Source organism: Cebus imitator, unplaced genomic scaffold (assembly GCF_001604975.1).
Source record: "Cebus imitator isolate Cc_AM_T3 unplaced genomic scaffold, Cebus_imitator-1.0 Scaffold184, whole genome shotgun sequence".
In the NCBI taxonomy this organism is placed as follows: Eukaryota; Metazoa; Chordata; class Mammalia; order Primates; family Cebidae; genus Cebus; species Cebus imitator.
Genome location: NW_016107499.1, coordinates 1454877 through 1478626, shown reverse-complemented (window position 1 = coordinate 1478626; position 23750 = coordinate 1454877). Strand labels below are relative to the sequence as shown.

Sequence of the window (23750 nt, the reverse complement as noted above, 5' to 3'; positions counted from 1 at the left end):
AGAGCATAAACAGATGACCTACACAATGGAAACAAACTGCAAACTATGCATCTAACAAAGGACTAATATCTACAATTTACAAGGAACCCAAACAACAATAACCACAAAATAGCCCCATTAAAAAGCGAACAGGTAAGTGGCCAAGAAACATATGAAAAAATACTCAATATCACTAATCTCAGAAAAATGCTAATTACAATCATAGTGTGATACCAACTTACACCCATCAGGATGGCTATTATTAGAAAGTCAAAACACAACAGATGTTGGTAAGGATTCAGAGAAATGGGGACACCTATGCACTGTTGGTGAGAATATGAGTTAATACAACCTTATGGAAAACAGTACGGAGATTTCTCAGAGAACTAAAAATTGAACTATCCTTAGATTTACCAATACCACTACTGGATATATACCCAAAGAGAAGGAAATCATTATATAAAAAAAAATACCTGTACTTGTATGTTTATTATCATACTATCCATAATAGCAAATATATTGAATCAGTTTAAGCATACATCAGTGGAAGATTAGAAAATGTGATATATATATCTGTGTGTGTATATATGTATATCACGTAGTATAATATATATATCACAACCATATATGTATATGTGTGTGTGTGTGTGTGTGTGTGTGTGAGTGAATACAATGTGGAGCTACACTTGTTTGTGTATTGGTCCAGAATAAGCACAAGTTAATTATCATAGAAGATAATTTATACAAATGCTTAGCAATAAACATGAGTAGTGCTAAAATTGTATTTTAGCACTAAAATACAATTGTAAATTATATTTCATATATATATATATACACACCACAAACACATACCATGGAATACTACTCAGCCATAGAAAAGAATGAAATTATGTCTTTTGCAGCAACATGGGTAGAGCTGGAGGCCATTATCCTAAATGAAATACCTCAGCAACAGAGTCAAATACTTAACGTTCTCACTTATAAGTGGGAGCTAAACAGTGAGTACACAGAGACGTACAGAGCGCAAAAACAGACATTGGAGACTGCCACAGGTGGGAGCTTTGAAGAGGGGTGAGGGTTGAAAAGTTTCCTATTAGGTATAAGTTTCATTATTCAGGTGATGGGTACACTAAAAACTCAGATTTCACTATTATGCAATTGCATGTAAGAAATCTGCACTTGTATCCCCTAAATACATATTTAATTTTTTTTAATTTAAAATTCAAATAAAAGCAACACAACTTTGTGGACTAATCCATTAGAAATCATAGTAGTTGGGCATAACTTTAGGCATCCAGGCAGATTTTGGCATGCTGGCTATGTTCCATTTTCTCAATTGTGTAATGATGCCTGACCCTAAAATTTGCAAAGCTCTCTGCATGTGATTATGTTTTAATTACAGAGAAAGAGAGAGAGAGAGAGAGAGAATTGTGCAAATAATGATGTGTTGTATTAAAATTTGGGCCTATAAACCAAGTTTTCACTCAAAAATTTGTTTCCTTCCTCCACCTTCCATCTCCTGCAATTGGATCAACAATATTCATTGCTTTCAAGAACATGAAGACCAAAATGTATTCAAACAGAACAATTGGTTTTGTGTTCCAAATTAGATTTTTACGCTGAAAGCAGGGACAATAACCTTGAAATGAAAGGCTTTTCCTTTTCAAGAGTCTGCTGTTTTAAAAAGCCAAAGAGTAGGCTTTGAAGGAAGCCACACTTAATATGTTTGCCATAATAAGGAGACAGGAACAGGGACAGAGAAGAACTGCACTACCTGCCCCAAGAGCTTAGACAAAGACACTCCAGTGTGTGTGACTTTGATGGGGTTAAGCTCATTGAAACACATAAATCAATCCACCACTTGAGAATGGCAAAGCAGCTTTAGCGTAGAAATATTGGTACGAATAGGCCTCAGCTTAAAGACTAAGAAGCTTCTCTCACTAAGTCTCTTAGGATAAGCATAAGAAAGAAATTTCGAGAAAATTTTAGTTTTAATTATCCCTTAGCTCCATCTATATGTAAAGAATTGTCTGATAAAATGCAAATAGGTCAGAAAAATACACACTACCAGAGTACTAGAAATAATCTAAATTAACTAGAAGATTGGTAAATCTAAGGACTTCTCATCAGATGCAAGAAATGTAGAAACTTGCCATGAATAGCAATATAGGATTAAGTATGTTTTTGAAAATGTTTACAGATGAATAGAGAAAAATAATTTCCCACTTTCTATTACCTACCGAAATCTGATGCTACATAAGACACTATGTTACCCAGAACTGAGAAGCCATATGGAGGATAATATATGAAAGCAATATAGAACCTTGCATGTATTTGAATATAACAGTGTATGATTGAACAATCAGTCAATGCATGAATATTTTCTGGAGTGATTATGTTACTGGGTTCTGTAGACTAAGGGCATGAGATGTTTCAAGTTTATTTTTTGGAAAAATAAATTATATTTGCATTCACTTCAGTATTAACTAGAAAATTTTACCTGAGAGCTAAATAATAAGTTTTTGTTAAATTAATCATATGTAGTCTGTGTATTCTATAGGTTGAAAAGCCAAAAAACTAGTGTTTAATATTGTCGAAAGATTTTAAAAATGAACTAAGGCTAGAATCTTATCCTACCATGATCTATACTTTTCATAAATTTAATATCAAATGTACTCTCCAATTTCCAATTTTTAGTGTCACTTCAGTCATTTGACTAATCAACAACGCAACATGTGTTTTTGTTCCACTGAGTTTTAGGCAACCACTCATAGAATGAAATGGATATTAACTTTTAAATTTTATACATATTTCAATGGTTGACATTTAACTTACCTGAGCATTTAATTTTAGAAAAGTACTGCATATTTGAACCCATTTAAGCCATCTGAGATAGGTCCCTACAGATTCACTATCTCTTAAATACAGCCTGAGAAAGGAGAAAGCGGGGAGCTTATACATGACGTTGCCTACTACCTGAACCAAACTACCAAGTTATCTTCAGATAATGCCGTACTTCATGGTTTATTGTTATCTGCAAATAATGTAGAGGGAAAAAGGATAAGCATTATGCTTTGGCACATATAACACAAATTTGTGGCCACTTGATATTTTGATACCTTTATGATTGGTCTTAGAAAGTCATAATATTTTGAATTATGTACCTAAAGACTTTGCTGAGAGCTATCATACCTTTTTGTCCCTCCACTGCTTGCCTGGACTCTAGTTCTTTTGTCCCGAAACTCAAATTTGTCTTTAAATAAAATCCTCATGGGAGAATGTTTTACGGAGTCAAATGCATCCTTTACCCAAACTGAGTAAATCTCTGCAGCATATAAAAACAAATAATGAACTAACAAAAAGTTTGAAGATAAAACAACAAAATAACTTAATCGTGTCAAAGAAAGCAATATAGAAAATGTAAAATAGAATGGGGAAAAAGAGCATCAGAGAATGCAACTAGTCAGAAACCAGAAATTTCTCCAAATACATGAGTAATTATTGTAAATGTGAAGGTAAATATGTGGAAACACAACAAGAACTAAGAAAATTTTATATTCTTGTTTAGCATGTCTTTTTTAAAATATTACTAAAAAAGTTTTGTCAATGCTTAAATTTCCTCTGAAATAGTTTTTTTTATAATAAAAATATATTATTTAAAAATGAAAAAAAATTCACATTATAGTTTTCTAATAGTTACTGCCAGAACACTGGCCGAGTAAGGATGATTCTGCAACCTGTTTTCTCAGCTCACAGCTTCATCCTCTATGACTATAGATGCTGAAAAAGATAAATCTGACATTTCAGTTAGTATTCTGACTCATGGAAAAGGGAAACTAATCTGAAGAAACTGGGCCAGCTGTAACTAAGAAAGGAAAAGATGACAAAGACTATCTTTCTCTCAGCTTTATGTGATGTTAACAATTTGCCTCATTGTGTCTTATACCACAGAACATTTTTGAATGGTATTATGTGTCAGTTAAAATGTGGCATCTTTTTGAAATCACTCACTGAAAGTTTAAAGAAAAAAAAAGATTTAGATATTTTAAAGGTAAACATGATGAGTTCTTTTAAAGTTGAAAGTCTTTTCTGACATCTTTTCAAAGTAAAAGTGAAAAAATCATGGAATCTCATACAGTGTAAATTATATTTCATTGGTTGGATAACTGTACATGATAGCTGAGAAACTTATAAAGCCTTGAACCTTTGCCATTGGTGGAGTGTCTGCCAAATGAAAAGTTAATAAAAGAAATCATGTCAATGTGGTTTCAATGATATGTAAATCTTCAAATTAATGATCCAACTGAAAACACAGAAGCTGAATTAGCATCCTGCCTTCAGGATTGTAATTGATGTATAATGTTGTTTTCAATACATGAAAACAACAAGTGTAGTTCCATGTTGTATTCATCCATTTGTAAATCCTTAATGGCTGAATACAACATGGAGCTACACTTGTTGTTTTCATGTATTGGGTGCAGAATAAGTATAAATTAATTATCATAGAAGAAAATTTATACAAATACTTAGCAATAAACGTGAGTAGTGCTAAAATATGCCAGGTGCCAAATAACCCTTCTGCATGATATTGTTTACCCTGGAATAATTTTACTGATGTTTGCACTGTTGGTGCAAAACAATAGTGATTAAATCTCCTGGTGCCTTATCACAAACTAAGATGGAGAAACCAAACTATACGGATAGTAACATTCTCTTCACCATTATGCAATGACTGTTAAAAAAAAAAGTCACTCTCAAGCAAGAATTAGAATTCGAGAAACTTGTATCCATCTCCGCGTGCTTTAACATCATTCCAATACTTAAAGCTTTTATGATATGTGGCAATATTAACAAATGCAATTTATTTTTATTATTTCAATATTAGATAATAAAATATGTCATGAACAAATGTTTTCCAAAAAATCAATGTGTGGTGTTATAATCATACATGAGTAAAATATCCATTCAAAATACATGATAACCTAGTGAGTTTTACTATACCAACATATGAAAAATTCATTGATATGATTTCAGATTCCACATTGAAATTAATCTCGAAGAAACTACCACTTGTCAAGTTTGAATATAGTATTAAAGGTAGCCACAATTATTTAAAAAGTGTTATCGAACACTGCAAATTTTCTAATGTCACTTCTATGTGAGGCCAGCCTTTCTTTATATGCTTCAAGCAAAACAACGTTATCGCAACAGATTGAATACAAAAAGCTACTCAGGAGCGGGAGGCAGGAGAATTGCTTGAATCTGGGAGGCAGAGGTTGCAGTGAGCCAAGATCCCACCACTGCACACCAACCTGGGTGACAAAAGCGGAACTCCGTCTCAAAAAAAATAATAATGAAAAAAAGAAATGTGAACCTAGCTCTTTTCTATTGAGATGTAAAATAATGGCACTCTTCTCACTAATTGTTTTGGATGATATTGTTATTTTCAATAAAACATATCAACATAATGGGTCTAATTTTGTCATTATTATTATAAAATAAATTCTTCAGTAATGTTTTAATTTTAGTTTCTAATATGGTAAATATAAAAAATGTAAGCCATACAAACAAAATTTCTGCCATTCTTCATAATTTTTAAGACTGTAAAAATGCCCATCAAAAAGTTTGGTAACTGCTACCCTAGAGAAATCCTTGCACTTACTCACTGGAATAAATATACAAGAATGTTCATATTTTCATTATTATAAAATCATGGGAACAACTTATTATATTTTATATGAATGAACAAAATTATGTTATATTAATCTGTGGTATTGATTTTACCCTATGACTATTCATAGCAAAATTTTTAATTAAAAATTGTGATAATTATCATAATGCAAATCTTCTAACAATTTATTTTTGCATGGAAAGGCCTACTTATTTCTCTGTCATGTTGATTCTAAATTATTTTCTATCTCATTCACATTAGAATTAAATTTTCAATCTTTTTGAAATCGACAAAATTTTAAGATTTATTTACACCACTATCTATGGCCTCAGTTATTGTTGTCAAAACTTGATGTTGCTTTGCTGTAGCAAACCTAGGTATTAAAGATTTTTACACTCTGCTGCTGAGATTTGGGCAAGGTGCTCCCTGCAAGCACTAAATAACTGAAAGAGGCTTTTCTTTCTTTTCATTACACTGCAAGAGTAGGAGGAACTATAACAATTTCTAGGAATTTTGAAGGAAAAAATATATATTTCATATATATGTGTATCAAATAAATGTGTTTGTATTTGTCTATATATATCACTTTGTGTTATTGACTACAGAGGGTGTTAAAGACAACAGATCACATGCTTTTGCATTCTGGTGACCCCATTACCAAAGAAGAAAACTTCAAGTGATATAATAAATATATTTCCCAATTTTTTCACTTTTTACATCAGTGGGGCAGTTTTCATATTTTCACATGTGGATGAATTCTGTATTTTCCTTGACAATCACATTAAAATTAAAATTATTTATTAAGCTCTGATTCTGTGACCTGACATTTATGTACATATGCCAGTAGGTACCTTTGGATGGGGAGAGGAGAAAACACAAAGGGTGAGGGAAACCATGACTTGAAATATAGACCACAAGGTGAGAGCTCACAAAGCAACAGCAGCCCCCCTTATGTTCCCTCCCACCTTGGCATAATACCCTGTGATACTCTGCCACTGTCAACAACCTGGATCCAATAATATTCCTAACACTGTTAGCTGACTGGGGATTTTCTCTCTGTTTATTGGTTTTGTGAAATATCTTATACCTGAAACATCTCCGTATTACACTTGTTTTTTTCTTTTCATTTACTATTTATTTAAGAAAGCATTTCTCCATGCCCTACAAACCAAAAATTCTCATCAGATTGAGTTTCATTTAACCTCATATATCGTGACTGGCTTTCCAATCTGACTCTGGCATAACATTATGAGACAAGGAAAAAGTCAAAATATTTAACCCCAAAACTTGTTTCTCTGTCATATCTTGAAATGGCCCTGCAAAGCCATCCTTTGTGGCAGAAAATCTGCATCTGTAAATAATCTCTATTAGCATAGCTAGATCTTTTTCTTCCAGGACCCCCCAACACTGAAGAGATTAACTAAAAGTCTAGTACCTTTTAAAGATCTGAATAGGAAACATTTGTCATCTATTGTCTCTAAGGGCAGTCACTATAAAACTTCAAAAGAACCTTGGTCTCCACAGTCTTTTGACTTAACCTGAAAGATTCCTTTCTATAGATGCTACGTTTTTAAACAAACTCAAGCAGAAAATATTTAAATGTACCTATAATCTGGAAGTCCTTGCTTTGAGTTGTCCCACCTTTCTGAATCAAACCAATGTAATTCTTATATGTATTTAATTGATGTCTCCTGCCTCCCTAAAATATATAAAACCAAGATGTACCCCGACCACCTTGAACATATGTTCACAGGGCTTTCTGAGGGCTGTGTCATGGGCATGCTCACTCATATTTGGCTCAGAATAAATCTCTTAAAATATATTTTTTTAAAAAGAAGGCATTTCTCAAAAAGTCCTCTGAAAATATTGCCTTTCCATTTGTGTTATAACAATACATGCTCAATATAAAAAATAAATATTACCATAATTTGGGACACAAGATGGAAAATAAATAAAATGCTTATAATTATAGGCACAGAGTAGGTTTAAGATGAATGGCTCTGGAGCTTAATTCCTTGAAGTCAAACCCTCTCCCTGCCACTCTTTAAATGTGTGTTCTACAGCAAGGTAATTAACCTTTCCGTGATTTGGTTTCCTGGTGATTGAACTAGTACTGACCTCCTAGGACTGATGTGAGACTTAAAATAATTAATTAACATTTCATTGGTAATAGTGACCTCATAAGCCTGAAGATAAATCTAAAGATCAAATCAGTTATGAGAATGGAATTAACCTCATAATAGTATTTAACACCCAATAGGTATTCACTTTATTAGATGTATAAAGTAGCATGCTTTTACAGCTTTAATTTCATTTGCAGTGTAATATTTGGCAACTGCTGTTTCACTTAGCATAAACATTTTTCTCTATTAGTATCACTATTTGTAATCTCCAACATTACATTTTCTGAAAACAATGTAATTTAATCAAGCAGTCATATTTTGGAATATGCATGTCATTTCCATTTATAGTTTTACAGATACAAGGCTAAATTTAGCATTATTTTACATACATTTATATGCAAATAGTTTTTATTATGTAGGATACTTTTTCAGTATTGGAATTATAACAATTAGGTGTATTCACTCATTCACTCCAAGAACATTTAGTGCATGTCTGTTCTGAGGCTGGCATTTATCTTCAGCTCACTGTCTGATTGCCATCTAAGGAATAACCTAGGTTTCTGTTCCCATAGAGATTAAATCTCATGAGGTATAATGTATGCTTTTGTACACACTGTCAAATGACCTAATTGACAAAGTTTGTACTTTGTCAGTCATCTTCTCATCAACAATATATGAAATACTATTCCTTAAACTTTAGCCAATGGGGAACATTTTAAACCAACAAGCACAATATAACTAAAGAAGCAAACAACACAATGACAACAACAACAAAACTGTGCCAATTAGAGAAAAACAGTATGACATTAATTTGTTTTGCTTTGTTTTCATTCTTTTAAATGTATAATTTAATTAAGTATTCATACTTCATAGCTATTGACTTTATCTAGTACCCCTGCTCATTTTTCTTTCAGACACAGAGCAGAGACTACTTGATGTCAATATGCCCACACGAAAAATATACATTTTCTATTATATTTTTGCAGATATAAGAGGAGAAATGATTCAGTTCTGAACAATGAGATGTGAGCTCATTAGATTTTAATGAAAATCTTTTTTTGTATTTTACATTATAAAACAGTTTAGTAAAAGAGGATGGATATATATATATATATGTACATGTATATATGCTTTTTATATTCTATATTGTTTCTATTTTTAGATTCCATTTTGTCAGTTGTTTTAGTCTACATAGAATTTATTCATGTACCAAACAAGTACTTTTCATGTGTAAAAATATACCAAGTGAGTCCATATTTTGTAGCAATGCTGGCTAAATACACAATAGTAAGAAAAACTAATCTGAATACCAAAAACATTTATTTGCTATGTTATTTGGACAAGTTACTTAATACACCTGACTTTCAAATGTTTCGTCTGTAAAACAGGAATAGTATTATCCATTTTACATGTTTAATGTCATGATGAAAACAAAAAGTGTATGTTGAATCCTAAGAATACTATGTTAGTAATCAATTTTATCATTGCTATAATTACTATAATTACTATTGTAACTTGAATATCCTAAGATTGTGACTAAAACACAAGGCTATATTCTCAAATTATGGTAGATGGAGGCCTCAGAAACTTTACTGTTTGTAATTAAATCAAGGTGACTTGAGGCCTTTTAATTCTCAAACCATGGTGGATTACAGCCTCAGAAACGTTGTTGTTGATAATTAAATATCTCTCTGTGGATTCTCTCCATTTTTATGGAAGATTAAAATGGAGTATCTCATGTATGCCCCAAAACTCAGTCTGCCACTTCTCTTTACCTTGATGCTTGTTTTCTTTCTGCTTTCTAGTTTTTACCCTATTGTGTCTGCTGCTCACATAGTTATTTGAGTGCTTATTGTTGGTACTGCCCATAATTGGCAAACTAGCTTCCAGGCACTCTGTCCTTTCTACTGATGTTGCAAAAAAATGGAAACTCTGTCTCAAAAAAAAAAAAAAAAAAGAAAAAAAAATGTACATTCTAAATATAACATTTAAAGTGTTTATCATGTGTTGATGTTAGAAAATGCCCATTTTTCTTATTTTCCTGCCTTATTTTTATGATTAGTACTTTGTAAATAATGTCTTACCAAAGGAATATTTTGAATGAATCTTAATTGGAGCACAAGACAGACAACAGAATTTACGCAAGGCTGTTAAAGCATTTTTAAAAAGTTACATAACAACAAATGAATACTAACTACATAATATGAGATCTTGCATTTTTATGTCCATTCCTAGAATGGAAAGTGGGGTGGGGAGAAGGCCAGGGTTCTGAGGGCATTTTTCCAGCCTTGGCCATGTGGCCAGCCATTACCTTCTTTAAGATTGTTGTGTTTAGATGCCCCTCCCAAGGAGTTTATCCTCCTAGGGCAGTTTGATGGTCAGGCCTATACTAATTGAACTCTTGCTAGGCAATACTGGCATCCATCGCCCAAGACTCACTGGCCTAGTTCTTTAAGGAAATGCCAGTATAGGGCCACAAAGCCCAGCAGTCCTCATGTCCTTAAGCTGGCCAAAAAGGACATTAGACAGTGAGGGTGTGCCCATGATGCCAGTAAGTGTGATTACTGGCACATGGGGGACCCAGAAGATGATTATGCACCTAGGGCGTGAGGAAAACTGCAACGTCCTATAACTGGGGAATGCTCCAGGGCTAGGAGTCTCAAGGAATAACCAGGGATGCGGGCATCCCTGTGTTCCATTTCAGATGGGTGCTACTGTTCCCAAGGCAAAATCACCCTGAAAGTATATCCTGGATAACCGGGACCAATTTGACCCACAATCTTTGAAGAAGAAAGGGCTCATTTTTTTTTCCTGCCAAACAGCATGGCTGCAATATCCTTTGCAGGGTGGAGAAACCTGGCCTCCTAAGGGAAGTGTAAATTATAACACCCCTCTAACATCCTTCTACAATTAGACCTGTTCTGTAAGACAGAAGGTAAATGGATTGAGGTCCCCTATGTACAAGTTTTCTTATTTCTAAGGGATAATCCTTAGCTATGTAAGGCCTGTAACCTATACACTACTGGCCCCTCCTCAGCACTACCCCCATATCGAGGAGTCAGGGAAAGCCGAGGTGGTCAAGGCACCAAGGCTACTAGGATGGCCCAGCTCTGCCCCCTACAGGCAGTAGGAGGAGAATTTGGCCCAACCAAAGTACATACTCCCTTTTCTCTTTCTGACTTAAAGCAAATCAAGGCTGACTTAGGAAAATTTTCAGATGACCCAGACAAGTACATGGATGTTCTGCAGGGCCCGGGTCAGTCCTTCTATTAAATTGGGAAGATATTATGTTACTGCTTAGTCAGACCCTAACCAGTAATGAGAGACAGGCTGATCTGGCAATGGCTCAAGAGTTCGGGGACACGTGGTACCTTAGTCAAGTACATGATCAAATGACATCAGAGGAGAAGGATAGATTCCCTAAAGGTAGACAGGCAGTCCCTAGCATGGATCCTTGCTGGGATCCTGATTCAGAACATGGGGATTAGAGTCATAGGCACTTATTGACCTGCATACTTGAGGGAGTAAGACAAACTAGGAAAAAGCCCATAAACTATGAAGAGTTATTCACCATAACTCAGGGAAAGGAAGGAAACCCAACAGACTTCCTTGAGCAGTTTTGGGAAGCCTTAAGAAAGTATACTCCCCTGTCACCAGACTCCAAGAGTCACCTAATACTAAAAGTCAAATTTATTATGCAATCAGCAGCAGACATTAGGAGGAAGCTCCAGAAGCCGGCCCTGGGGCCAGAACAGAGTCTAGAATCATTACTAAATCTAGCAACCTCAGTGTTCTAACAGAGACCAGGAGGAACAGGCTGAAAGAAAAATGCCACAGCCCTAGTCATGGCCTTCAGGCAAGCAGACCTAAGGAGGCTGGAAAAGGGAAAGGCTTGGGCTAGCTGCCAGTCTGGCACAGCTTGCTACCACTGCAGCCTACCAGGACACTTTAAGAAAGATTGTCCCCAGAGGAATGGACCATCTCCTCATCCTTGCCCACTGTGCCAAGGGGATCACTGGAAGGCGCACTGTCCCCGGGGATGAGGGTTCCCAGGGTCTGAGGTGGCTAACCAGATGACCCAACAGCAGGACTGGGGGTACACAGGGCAAGCACCAGCACAAGCCATCACCCTCACCAAGCCCCAGGTAAAGCTGACCATAGAGGCCCAGGAGGTCCACTTTCTCCTGGACACTGGCACAACCTTCTCAGTTTTCCTTTACTGGCCTGGAAGGTTGTCCTCCAAGTCTATAACTATCTGAGGAGTCCTAGGACAAGCAGTGTCCTGATATTTATCCCAGCCCCTAAGCTGTAACTGGGGAGATATGCTCTTCTCTCATGACTTCCTCATCATGTCAGAACGTCCCACTCCCTTACTAGGGGAGGACCTGTTAGAGTAGGAACCATTATCTATATAAACGTCAGGGAAGAAATCCCTCTCTGCTGCCCATTATTTGAAGAAGGGATTAATCCCAATGTTTGGGCAATGCAGGGACAATTTGGTCAGGCAAAGAATGCCTGCCCAATTCGAATAAGGCTAAAAGATCCCACCTCTTTTCCTTACCAAAGATAGTACCCTCTAAGACCAGAAGCCACAAAGGGGCTACAGGATACTGTAAGGAACCTATAAACTCAGGGTCTATTGAGGTCCTGTAACAGCCCTTGTAATACTCCAATTTTAGTACAAAAACCTAATGGACGATGGAGGCTAGTGCAGGATCTCAGGCTCATTAATGAAGCTGTGGTCCCTTTATACCCAGCCGTACCCAACCCATACACCTTGCTCTCTCAAATACCAGGAGAGGCACAATGGTTCACATCCTGAACCTTAAGAATGGTTTTTTCTGTGTTCCGTTACATCCTGACTCCCAGTTTCTGCCCACCTTTGAAGACCCTTTAGACCAGAATTCTCAGCTCACCTGAACAATGTTATCCCAGGGCTTTTAAGATTGCCCCAATCTGTTTGGCCAGGCTCTAGCTCAGGACCTTAGTCATTTTTCATATCCAAATACCCTGGTTCTTCAATATATGGATGACTTACTTTCAACTGCTAACTCATAAACCCAGTGTCAGCAGGCCACCCAGGACCTCCTAAACTTCCTAGTCACCTGTGGATATAAGGTTTCCAAATCAACAGTCTAACTTTGTAGGCAACGGGTAAAATACCTAGGGCTTGTCTTGTCTAAGGGCACTCAGGCCCTTGATTGAGATTGTCTCCAACCCATACTGGCCTTCCTGTGTTCAAAAACCTTAAGACAGTTGTGGGGATTCTTAGGAATAACTGGTTTCTGCCGATTGTGCATTCCCAGATATGGTGAAATAGCTAAACTCCTTTACACTCTAATTAAGGAAATCAAAAAAGCTAACACCCATCTAATACAATGGGACCCTGTAGCTGAGGTGGCCTTTCAGACCCTGAAGCAGGCACCACTACAGGATCCAGCTCTAAACCTTCCTATAGGGAACGACTTCTCCCTGTAGGTTATGGAATAGTCAGGAGTGGCACTGGGGTTTCTCACCCTGACTTGGGGGACCATACCACAACTCGTGGCATACCTAAGTAAGGAAACTGGTGCAGTAGCAAAAGCCTGGCCACACTGCTTGCGGGTCATAGCCATGATGGCTTCATTGGTCACAGAAGCTGTTAAAATTGTGCAGGGGAAAGATCTAACTGTATGAACTTCATATGATGTAGCTGGAATTCTGGCCTCTAAAGGAGGCTTATGACTGTCTGACAACCACTTACTCAAATATCAGGCCTTAATGCTCAAAGGGCCTATACTTCAGCTGCACACATGTGCAGCCCTCAATCAGCGACTTTTCCTCCTGAGGAAGGGGCAGACAACATAACTGACAGCAGGCTATAGCCCAGAACTATGTGGCTCGAGAGGATCTCTTGGAAACTCCTCTAGACAATCCTGACCTTAACCTATATATTGATGAGGTTCCTTTATTGAAAATGGAGTTTGAAAAGCAGGATATGCAGTAATCAGTGATCAAACAGCACTTGAGAGTAATTCCCTTCCTCCTGGGACTAGTGCCCAGCTGGCAGAGCCAGCAGCCCTCATTCGAGCTCTAAAATTAGGAAAAGAAAAGAGAATAAACGTATACACAGATTCCAAATATGCTTACCTGCTTCTCCACGCTCATGCAGCTATATGGAAGGAAAGAGAGCTCCTAACCTCAGCAGGAACTCCCACTAAATATCATAAGGAAATTTTAGATTTATTATAAGCTGTCCAAGAACCCAAAGAGGTAGCAGTCTTACACTGCTGAGGTCACCAGAAAGGAGATGAGAAGGAAGCAGAAGGCAATTGTGCAGCTGACCTAGAGGCAATAAGGGCAGCTAGACAAGAATTTATAGAAGGACCTTTAATATGGGAAAACCCTCTCCAGGGAACTAAACCTCAATACTCATCAGCAGAGGTAGAGCGGGCAAGCTCCCAGGGACATAATCTTCTTCCTTCAGGGTGGCTAGCTACTGAGGAGGGAAAAGCACTCCTACCTGCTGCCAGCCAGTGGAAGGTACTTAAAATCCTACATCAAAGCTTCCATATGGGTATAGATAATATGTATGGAAGAGCCAAATCTATATTTACAGAAAAAGGCCTGTTCAAGACTGTCCAACAAATAGTCAAAAGATGTGAAATATGCCAGAAAAATATTCTTTTGGCACACTGCAAAATTCCTCCTGGGGAACAGGGAACCAGTCATTATCCAGGTGAGGACTGGCAAATGGACTTTACCCATATGCCTAAGTCTCAGGGACATCAACATCTGTTAGCATGTGTAGATACCTACACAAACCGGGTTGAGGCTTTCCCCTGTAGAACAGAAAAAGCCCAAGAGATAGTAAGAGTCCTGATTAATGAAATAATCCCTAGATTTGGGCTCCCTGTCTTCAAAGCAATAATGGCCCTGCCTTCAAAGCTGCAGTGACCCAAGGAATTTCCAAAGCGTTAGGAATACAGTATCATCTCCACTGTGCTTGGAGGCCTCAGTCCTCAGGGAAAGTTGAGATGAACAAAATTCTCAAGAGACACCTAAAGAAACAGGCACAGGAAACCCACCTCCCGTAGCCTTCCCTATTACCAATAGCACTCTTAAGGGCTCAAAACTCTGCTCAGAAAATAGGACTCAGCCCCCATGAGATAGATGCTTTATGGAAGATCCTTTTTTACTAATGATCTTGGATTAGACAAGGAAACAGCAGATCTACCAAAAGATAGAACCTCCTTGGCTAAGTACCAACAGCCTCTTAGGACGTTACCTGAAGGACACCCTAGGGAAAAAGGGAAAGAGTTGTTCTGCCCTGGACACTTGGTGCTTGGTAAGTCTCTCCCCTCAGACTCTCCCTCTCCAGGCCCATCTTGGGAAGGACGATTTTCGGTTATTCTATCTACCCCAATGGCAGTTAAGGTGCTGGGAATTGACTCGTGGATTCATCACACTTCGCTGAAGCCTTGGACACCTCCTGAATAAAATCATAGGCCCTCCACTCCACAGCCTGAAGTTCCAGGAGACGGCCCTTTGTACACCTGCCAGCGTTTAAAGGATCTATGTTTGCTCTTCCAACAAGATCCCCAGGAAGGTAACTACTCATGAGTCTAACTTACATCCTGGCATTAACAGGACTATCACTCTTAACTTTACTATTTGCAACCAGACTCTATGTGGTCCCTACGGATGGACCTACATCTCATAAACTGTCCTTATCCATGGCTTACTGCCTAATTATATTTCTAATAGCTCTCCTCTTCTCCCTCTGATATGATCACTCCCTCGCTATGACCTCTCTTAAGGTTCTCATTATCTTCTCTTTAGCCCCACTCATCCTGTCAACTCGTGCACACCCTACATGTAAACTCATAGTACTAGCTATAATCTTCCTGGAAGAAGCACTCATGATTTGTCACTCCAAGACTGGTTCCAGAGGTACAACCACCTCCTATTTTCATATCATACATGTATATGCACAAAAATTGCTATACCTCTGCTTCCCTGTGCACATACAACTCACACACCTACTGGACTGAACAATAATTAGGCCTAATTGTCCAGCTGCTAAGGAACCACCACCTGTTGGGCATACTTTACCCATGTTGGAATGTCAGATGGGGGTGGAGTTCAAGATCAGGCTCAGGAACAGCATCGTTAGGAACTAGTCTCTAAGCAAACTGCAAAGTAAAACCAGTCCCTACAAGGGCCTGGACCTTTCCAAGTTACACGAGACCCTTTGTACACACTCTCGTANAGGTAAATAGATTGAGGTCCCCTATGTACAAGTTTTCTTTTCTCTAAGGAACAATCCTCAGCTATGTAAAGCCTGTAACCTATACCCTACTGGCCACTCCTCAGGACTACCCCCACATTTAGGTCTCCCCGTTGGTCCTCCCTCCACCACTACTGGCCCCTCCTCAGCACTACCCCCATATCGAGGAGTCAGGGAAAGCCGAGGTGGTCAAGGCACCAAGGCTACTAGGATGGCCCAGCTCTGCCCCCTACAGGCAGTAGGAGGAGAATTTGGCCCAACCAAAGTACATACTCCCTTTTCTCTTTCTGACTTAAAGCAAATCAAGGCTGACTTAGGAAAATTTTCAGATGACCCAGACAAGTACATGGATGTTCTGCAGGGCCCGGGTCAGTCCTTCTATTAAATTGGGAAGATATTATGTTACTGCTTAGTCAGACCCTAACCAGTAATGAGAGACAGGCTGATCTGGCAATGGCTCAAGAGTTCGGGGACACGTGGTACCTTAGTCAAGTACATGATCAAATGACATTAGAGGAGAAGGATAGATTCCCTAAAGGTAGACAGGCAGTCCCTAGCATGGATCCTTGCTGGGATCCTGATTCAGAACATGGGGATTAGAGTCATAGGCACTTATTGACCTGCATACTTGAGGGAGTAAGACAAACTAGGAAAAAGCCCATAAACTATGAAGAGTTATTCACCATAACTCAGGGAAAGGAAGGAAACCCAACAGACTTCCTTGAGCAGTTTTGGGAAGCCTTAAGAAAGTATACTCCCCTGTCACCAGACTCCAAGAGTCACCTAATACTAAAAGTCAAATTTATTATGCAATCAGCAGCAGACATTAGGAGGAAGCTCCAGAAGCCGGCCCTGGGGCCAGAACAGAGTCTAGAATCATTACTAAATCTAGCAACCTCAGTGTTCTAACAGAGACCAGGAGGAACAGGCTGAAAGAAAAATGCCACAGCCCTAGTCATGGCCTTCAGGCAAGCAGACCTAAGGAGGCTGGAAAAGGGAAAGGCTTGGGCTAGCTGCCAGTCTGGCACAGCTTGCTACCACTGCAGCCTACCAGGACACTTTAAGAAAGATTGTCCCCAGAGGAATGGACCATCTCCTCATCCTTGCCCACTGTGCCAAGGGGATCACTGGAAGGCGCACTGTCCCCGGGGATGAGGGTTCCCAGGGTCTGAGGTGGCTAACCAGATGACCCAACAGCAGGACTGGGGGTACACAGGGCAAGCACCAGCACAAGCCATCACCCTCACCAAGCCCCAGGTAAAGCTGACCATAGAGGCCCAGGAGGTCCACTTTCTCCTGGACACTGGCACAACCTTCTCAGTTTTCCTTTACTGGCCTGGAAGGTTGTCCTCCAAGTCTATAACTATCTGAGGAGTCCTAGGACAAGCAGTGTCCTGATATTTATCCCAGCCCCTAAGCTGTAACTGGGGAGATATGCTCTTCTCTCATGACTTCCTCATCATGTCAGAACGTCCCACTCCCTTACTAGGGGAGGACCTGTTAGAGTAGGAACCATTATCTATATAAACGTCAGGGAAGAAATCCCTCTCTGCTGCCCATTATTTGAAGAAGGGATTAATCCCAATGTTTGGGCAATGCAGGGACAATTTGGTCAGGCAAAGAATGCCTGCCCAATTCGAATAAGGCTAAAAGATCCCACCTCTTTTCCTTACCAAAGATAGTACCCTCTAAGACCAGAAGCCACAAAGGGGCTACAGGATACTGTAAGGAACCTATAAACTCAGGGTCTATTGAGGTCCTGTAACAGCCCTTGTAATACTCCAATTTTAGTACAAAAACCTAATGGACGATGGAGGCTAGTGCAGGATCTCAGGCTCATTAATGAAGCTGTGGTCCCTTTATACCCAGCCGTACCCAACCCATACACCTTGCTCTCTCAAATACCAGGAGAGGCACAATGGTTCACATCCTGAACCTTAAGAATGGTTTTTTCTGTGTTCCGTTACATCCTGACTCCCAGTTTCTGCCCACCTTTGAAGACCCTTTAGACCAGAATTCTCAGCTCACCTGAACAATGTTATCCCAGGGCTTTTAAGATTGCCCCAATCTGTTTGGCCAGGCTCTAGCTCAGGACCTTAGTCATTTTTCATATCCAAATACCCTGGTTCTTCAATATATGGATGACTTACTTTCAACTGCTAACTCATAAACCCAGTGTCAGCAGGCCACCCAGGACCTCCTAAACTTCCTAGTCACCTGTGGATATAAGGTTTCCAAATCAACAGTCTAACTTTGTAGGCAACGGGTAAAATACCTAGGGCTTGTCTTGTCTAAGGGCACTCAGGCCCTTGATTGAGATTGTCTCCAACCCATACTGGCCTTCCTGTGTTCAAAAACCTTAAGACAGTTGTGGGGATTCTTAGGAATAACTGGTTTCTGCCGATTGTGCATTCCCAGATATGGTGAAATAGCTAAACTCCTTTACACTCTAATTAAGGAAATCAAAAAAGCTAACACCCATCTAATACAATGGGACCCTGTAGCTGAGGTGGCCTTTCAGACCCTGAAGCAGGCACCACTACAGGATCCAGCTCTAAACCTTCCTATAGGGAACGACTTCTCCCTGTAGGTTATGGAATAGTCAGGAGTGGCACTGGGGTTTCTCACCCTGACTTGGGGGACCATACCACAACTCGTGGCATACCTAAGTAAGGAAACTGGTGCAGTAGCAAAAGCCTGGCCACACTGCTTGCGGGTCATAGCCATGATGGCTTCATTGGTCACAGAAGCTGTTAAAATTGTGCAGGGGAAAGATCTAACTGTATGAACTTCATATGATGTAGCTGGAATTCTGGCCTCTAAAGGAGGCTTATGACTGTCTGACAACCACTTACTCAAATATCAGGCCTTAATGCTCAAAGGGCCTATACTTCAGCTGCACACATGTGCAGCCCTCAATCAGCGACTTTTCCTCCTGAGGAAGGGGCAGACAACATAACTGACAGCAGGCTATAGCCCAGAACTATGTGGCTCGAGAGGATCTCTTGGAAACTCCTCTAGCCAATCCTGACCTTAACCTATATATTGATGAGGTTCCTTTATTGAAAATGGAGTTTGAAAAGCAGGATATGCAGTAATCAGTGATCAAACAGCACTGACTGTTGGATTTGCCTTCCACTATGCTTCAAACCGTATATCCCAGTTCCTGTTCCATACTCATGGAACCTAACTAACTCTCCCTCAAATCATACAGGGCTTATAGGTCCCTTGGTCACCAATCTACACATACCATCTACTGTAAACTTCACTTGTGTGAATTCTCCTAACAACTCCAATGCTTCCCTATGCCAAAGCTGGGTTGCCTTATCCCCAGTCCTCAACTGCCTAGCACCAGGCTTATTATTTGTTTGTGGCACCTCAGCTTACTGCTGCCTGAACCATGCCCCTGGGGAAATATGCCTCCTCTCCTTCGTAGTGCCCCGTCATGACGATTTACACCGACTCTCAGGTGCAGAGTCTTCTCTTGCCAAGGCCATACCATACTTGAACCCCAATTATTCCTTTCATAGTGGGGGCCGGAATAATAGGAGGACTTGGTCCTGACATTGAAGGAATTACAACCTCTACTCAGTTTTACTATAAGCTATCTCAGGATGGAAAAGTTGCTAATTCTCTCGTAACTCTGCAGAAGCAGCTTAACTCTTTAGCTGCTGTGGCTCTTCAAAATAGAAGGGCACTGGATCTGCTAACAGCAGAGAGGAGGATCCTGTCTCTTTTTAGGAGAAGAATGCTACTACTTTGTAAACCAATCAGGTATTGTCTTAAAGTTAAAGAACTCAGGGACCAAATCAAATGCAGGGCTAAAGACCTCCAAGAAACAGGATCCTGGAGCTTGTGTAGCAACTGGCTGTCCTGGCTCTACCGTCTTCCAGGCCTGTTTGTCACCATTCTGTTGTTGCTGGCCTTCAGGCCTCTCATCTTTAACCTTCTTTTCAAATTTGCTTCTTCTAGAATTGAGGCCATGAGGCTACAAATGGTCCTGCAAATGAAACCCGGAATGCCTTGGCTCATGAGCTCTATAACAGACCTCTGGATCTACCTAAACCCCTGGAAGCCTCCCCTCTGGAGGAAACCTCAACTGCAGGGCCCCTTCTATGCCCCAATTCAGCAGGAAGTAGTTAGAGAGCAATCGATGCCCATGTCCCAACAGCAGCTGGACTTTCCTGTTCAGAGGGGGTACTGAGGGACAGTGTTAAAGAAACTTCTCTTCCTGGGTCCACATGGGGCATGGTTTCAAATGCAGGAATTTCCTTTGAGCACCTCCTCTACACCTCCATCTGGAGACCAGAGGGGATTCAAATGCAGGAATTTCCTGGCTCCCCACCTCACTGAGCACCTCCTGCACGTGGGCCAGGTAAAATTCTATCTGATCTTCCTGTGCACGGGAAAGCCAGGTGGGGGACTCTTTTGTCCCAAATTCCCACTGAAAGCTCTGGGAGGAAGAGGCTGTGTAATTCAGGGTTGTAGAAGAAGTAGCCAATCCAGTATCAGAGTCAAAGATCAATCACCCCAGAGGAAGTCTGAAGGAACTCCCCTCATTGGACGAGAACATGAATAGGGAGGGAATAACTCAAGGATTAAAACTTCAGGGGCTCCTACCTGAAGGGATTCCTTTTCTGAGTCCCCTCCCATGACAGCGTGGGAGCTGTCTTCTTTCTCTCTCTCTGTCTAATAAATTACTCTTCTGCAAAACTCTTTGGGTCCACGATATTTATTGGAATGGTAAACTCATCACGCCTCCAGGGCCCCTTTCTCCATTGTTCAGGGTTAGAGAGACCAAGAATCTACAAGCCCTGGGTACTGTCCTGGAAACAGCAATATGAAAGATACATGCCACAGAAGAAGAATACCAGAGTCCAAGTAAGAAACTCTTGCTTTTAAATGCATTGATGTGACCTGTGAAAATATATTTTATCTTTTAGGCCTAGTTTTTTCATTAATGAAAGACAAATAATAAGCAATTACCGTGGGTCTACTGTGAGGCTTTAAGGGGGAAAAAGCAAAACTATGTAAAATTCCATTCAAGAGCTTACGCCTGATATAAAATTTCAATCAATAGTGATTTTTCTCTACAGTTTTGTTCATGTTAACCACAACTGCATTTATATTTTAATCACCTCTTCCAAACACCAGAAACCACCCTCTTTTCAAAGTATATCAGTTCTTTGAAATATTACATAATTAAATAATTGAAGGCTCAGAATGTCATCTTTGTTTGTGAATAACTTTCTCGTTATTTCTTAAATAATGTTTCCACACTATAACACCAAACTTAAACCCATGATGTTTTAGAACTAAATGGTTTATATAATATTTAAAGACTAAATAAATATGTTTTTCTTCTATCCTAATGAATACTTAGCAAAAAAGAGATGTATTTTAAATACCATAGAATGCTGCCTCTTTGATCCAGGTTTAAAAAGAAAATTTTATACGGCATTAGAGTAGCCTACAGTCTTTAAATTTTTCTTACTGGCTTCCACCTGAGAAAGGAATGGCACTTTCTTTGTTACCTTATAAGATGGAAGAGGTAAGCGAAAGGACTGCTGAGGGATTGTTGATAGTGATTTACCTAACTTCTTCACAAGTAGCAACTTCATGTTGCTTTTACTTTATTTCTGACACCTACTAAATGTGTTAAAAGCACTAGTTCAGAATTTATCTTAAGTAGGTTTTCGTGAATTTAATATTGTGTGGGCACTCAATCTTTGCAAATGTGGAAGGATTTTTTTTTTTTTCCTGAAAAGACTATAAAGTAGAACAGCTTCCTTGGGTAGTAAATAGCAAGTGTACAGGTTTCTAAGATCAAGGAGTGGTTAAAGTCAATTTTGTCCTGTAAATGGCTCTGCGTATAAAGCGAAGTGCCTGGGCAGGACAACGTGATAGAAGATGGTGCACTTAGTGCCCAGGATCTATTTTTCTTTGGATAAACAGAGTGCTTCACTCTCTTTCCTTTCTGCCAATCTTCCTTTCACAAGGACTAAATTACCTAAATGGAGAGTGGGTTGTTAAATGTCTGAACTTCAAGATTCTAAAAGTACTGGCAGTTTGCCATATTGAAGATCTGACAACGACTGGTCTTGTTTTTACTTAAACACTCCTCCCCATTTAGATATTGACAATATAGATAATGGGAATGTCCTGTAATTTCCTGCCACACTTTATGTTCAGTGGGAGAGCTCAGTATCTTTACAGAACTTCTATTTTTTTATTTTTTTTCATCCCTACTTCCACTGAAGTATTCATTGGAATGGTAACTTTCACAGTTGTACTTACTATTTTAACCTGTACAAGGAAGATGCTGTCCCTGCACTGTTTTATAATGCTATTCTTCTTAGAGTGAATTAGAAATATAGAATGAAAACAGGAATCAGGAAGTGGAAAATCTATGGTGTTGAGGTAGTCACACAAATACAAAGATGCTAGGACCATTTTCAACCTAAGATTATTTTTATATCTAGCACCATATTCCCATTGAATGGCAACCACTGTAGTATATATACATCGTTGACCGGATTTGATTCAAATTACCAACATTTCTTAAGTTTGTTTCCTTTATTTGAAGAAGTTATTATTTGGCATTTCCTGTCTTTCTCAAATAAAGCTAAAAGGAGTTAAATTCAGAGAGTGTGTGGGTAGCTAGCTAGAACATAGTAAACACTCAATAAATTTGCTAATGTTGTTAAGGCTGAACTTTTTTGATAAGTTTTCCTTGACAGATATATTCAGGTCTAAGCCAAATTATTTGTCAAGTTTCCCTTATGTAGTTCCAGAGTGATTATATCATGTCCCAAATCTGACTATAGCAAGTTATCAAAGGGTAGTATTCTTTTTTCTCCTCTTACAACTTTTACTAAAATTCAGAAATGTGTATCCAGAGATGTTTAAGAAGCACTGGTACAATTTCTATGCATACTTTTCTATAGGAAAAAATACTATTTCAAGTGACTGTTGCTAATTTCCATTTTTTTTCTTTTCTTTTTTGAGATAGAATTTCACTCCTGTTGCCCAAGCTGGAGTGCAATGGCGTGATCTTGGCTCACTGCAACCTCTGCCTCCCGGGTTCAAGTGATTCTCCTGCCTCAGCCTCCCAAGTAGCTGGGATTACAGGTGCCTTCCTCCATGCCTGGCTAATTTTTTGTATTTTTAGTAGAGACTAAAAAATACATGTTTCATCATGTTGGCCAGGCTAGTCATGAACTCCTGACCTCAGGTGATCCACCCACTTGGCCTCCCAAGTTAAAGTGCAATCTTTAATATGAGCTCCAAATACAGTCAAAGCACAGAAGATAATCCAGGCAAAAAGAGAGAAATCTATAGTACAAGATAAATTTACAAAAGAGCAAAGCATTTTTAATTTGAAGTAAACAAATCAGGCATATAGCCTTTATCACTGTAAATAAAGTACCTAGTTGAAATGATTCAAAATAATGCATTTAGCTAAAAAGCAACACTATATTAATTGCTCATTTATAAACAGCTGTGTAGGGACACAGACATCACAATTAAATGATCATTAAACCAGTATAAAGAACTCAACTGATGATTTTACAATATATCATGGTAGTAAATTTATTCTAAAAAGTTAGAAAATAGCCGGGCGTGGTGGCTCAAGCCTGTAATCCCAGCACTTTGGGAGGCCGAGGTGGGTGGATCACGAGGTCAAGAGATCGAGACCATCCTGGTC

At 39.1% G+C, this 23750-nt stretch overlaps 1 long non-coding RNA gene across 1 annotated transcript in view; it reads left to right on the top strand.

The window, feature by feature from the left end:
- LOC119473783 overlaps positions 1-20758 on the top strand; it is a 30400-nt gene extending 9642 nt beyond the window's left edge. The window contains exons 2-3 of the long non-coding RNA XR_005203006.1: positions 6495-6568; positions 20015-20758. This is a non-coding gene — a long non-coding RNA (uncharacterized LOC119473783). The remainder of the gene's footprint in view (positions 1-6494; positions 6569-20014) is intronic.
- The last annotated feature ends 2992 nt before the right edge of the window (positions 20759-23750 follow it).